The following is a 2,814-nucleotide window of genomic DNA, read 5'->3' on the forward strand; positions in this document are numbered from 1 at the left end:
GGCAAAAATAATCCTAAAACTAATCCATCTAATTAAATTAGACCTAAACTAATTTTGGGGCAGCCCCACACACATGGCACATCGGCCACACACACACGCACAAACACAGTGCACGTAGCTAGGAGTTACTTCTGTTTCCTTTTAACAAAACAAGGCATTTTGCGATTTTGATAGGATTTAATCCAGGCATCGAAAAGATTTGGTCCAGTGGAATAAAATGGAGTTTGTCAAGTATACTCTCTGCCCAAATTATTTTTATCCACATAAGAACTTGTTTTGTGGATGATTATTGGCTGTCAAAGGGGCTACTCAATGTGAGTTTGCCGAAGCTAGCTGCAGCTACAGTAACTGAATGTTACTGTAGCTAGCAGTCAGTAGGAGCGGCAGTAAAAGGTAGATAGCAGTAGCGCTAGTAGCAGTTTCAGTAAGCAGAAGCAGCAGCGGCAGTAGCGCAACACCGAGGGGCGCGGGCGGGGCGATGCAGCTTTAGCAGCAGGAGCGGGCCACGGTAGCGGGCGGCTACGGGCGTGTGGGCGACTAAGGTGGCCGCGGCCAAGCGCAGGCACGCACACGGGTGTGCACAGCCGAGGCGAGGCCAGGAGGGCGCGGGGTGAAGGGGAAAGGGCCATGGCAAGCGACATGGGAGCACAGGCTCCGGCCATGGCAGCCATGAACGAGCACGGGGACGGCCGCATATGAATGGATTGAAGTGAAAACGGGGGAAATCGGGGGAGGGCCTCACAGCGGGGTGCTTGGCGTGCTCGTTGTAGTCGGAGAGGACCGGAGGCGAGAGGATCGACGACAGCGTTGCAGCGGCCGAAGGTAGAAGAAGATGAGGATGGTGAGCTTTCAGTGCAGGCGTCATTGGAGGAGCTTCCCGGCTCCGTTCCGCGGCGAAGGAGAGCGAGGGCGAGGCGGCCGGAGTCTCTCGACACAGAGAGGCGGCGAGGGGTGACCGATGGCCACGCCGGCCGTGATGACGGAGCGACGACGGTAGCGTTCAGGTGCGAGGCGGATCTGGGGATTGTGAGGGAGGGGATTAGGGTTTCTGGGGTGTGGGGTGGCCTATAGGCCAGGGGGCGGCCGGCTGGGCCATGGCCCAGTTGGGCCAAGGGGTCCAGTGGGGGGGAGGGGTTCTCTTTTGTTTTAGTTTAGTTTTCTGTTAGTTTGTTTTTCTATTTTATTTCTTTTCTTTTCTTTTATTCTTTCCTGTTTTACTTTAGTCACCTTTTATTTTAGTTTCTGTAAAATATATACATAGCATCTAATTTAGTATCTCAGTTTAGTCCACCGTCACAAAATGTCTAGTCCCCAATTAATTTAGTTTGATAATTTACTAATTAGTAAAGGCATTTAATTATTAGTTTTTATTACTGTTTTATTTATTTCAGTGCCATTAAATACTTTATAAAAATGTGGATTCTCCACCATAATTATTTATGCAATATTTGGCACATATAGAACATTTTAGTTTTAATGTTTGAAAACTTTTATTGTTTGCCTTGATTTTGAATTTTTGAATTCAGACGGGATTGAATCATCGTGAGGTTTACAACAGTAAGAGTGGTGACGTGGTATCATTAGCAGAGTTTTACTGTAGCCTAATTATCCGGGCGTCACAGCAGCCAGAGTGCGCTTCACTTTCACCGGATCTACCTTCTCCTCCGGAAGTGGATGTCTCTTTGCTTTCAACCCTTGAAACCAGTCATCCACTTCGGTTCGCGCGATCTCGGCATTCTCCTCCGGGGTCCTCTCATATGGTAACTTCTCTGGAGTCTTCAGAGAAGGACCGAATCTGTATGTCCTCTCGCCTCTGGCTATACTGCTAGACGCCGGCTGAGCAGATGGAGCGGTTGTCTTCTTTTACTTGCTTACGAGGCGGAGGAGAAGGACTACGACGCGCCGGAGCAGCCCTAGCGGCGGCAGGTCTCTCCCGCCCTTGCTGACGAGGCGGAGAAGGAGGAGCCTGGCTGCTCGGGCGCGTCGGCGCAGGCGGAGAAGGAGGCGGAGTGCCGCCACACGCTGGAGAAGGAGCCGGTCAAGTGCCCTGATCGTCAGTCGCCGTAGGAGGAGGCGGTGGAGGAGGCGGAATGCCCTGACTCGCCGGAGGAGGAGGTGGTGGAGGAGGCAGAGTGCCCTGACTTGCCGGAGGAGGAGGAGGAGGCGGAGGCGTCCAGTTCGGAAGGTTGATGAGCTCCTTCCGCCATAGGCATGGAGTCTTCAGAGCAGACCCCAGCCTAGTCTCCCCTTCACCGGTAGGGTGGTCAAGATGTAGGTCCTCAAATCCCTCCATTATTTCATCCACCATCACCCTAGCATATCCTTCTGGAATCGGCCGGCAGTGAAAAGTTGTGCCGGGTTCAGTAGGATAAACAGAGCCAACAGCCGCCTTGACCTTCAAATTCATCCATTGCGTGATAAGGTGGCAATTTTGAGACTCCGTGATAGCATCCACAGGATAGCTGGCAGGAGCCGCCAAGGCATGCTCCGGCTGAAGCAGCTCGGTGGAAGCCAAGCTACTTCTCTGCTGAGATGGCGGGGTAGCTTCGGGGGAAGCTTCGGCAGTCCGTTTGCTGTGATTTGCTTCTCGTTCCTCTATCGCTTGTACCCTTGCTTGCAGCGCCTGCATTTGGGTCTGCTGCACTTTTTTCCTCCTCTCATGGGATTTGTAACCGCCTGCGTCCGGAAACCCAACCTTCCATGGAATGGAGCCTGGCGTGCCTCGTGTCCGTCCAGGGTGCTCAGGATTCCCGAGGGCCATTGTGAGCTCGTCATTCTCTCTATCTGGAAAGAACGTCCCTTGCTGTGCTGCTT

The sequence above is a fragment of the Triticum dicoccoides genome, chromosome 4A (genome assembly GCF_002162155.2).
Source record: "Triticum dicoccoides isolate Atlit2015 ecotype Zavitan chromosome 4A, WEW_v2.0, whole genome shotgun sequence".
NCBI classification, from domain to species: domain Eukaryota; kingdom Viridiplantae; phylum Streptophyta; class Magnoliopsida; order Poales; family Poaceae; genus Triticum; species Triticum dicoccoides.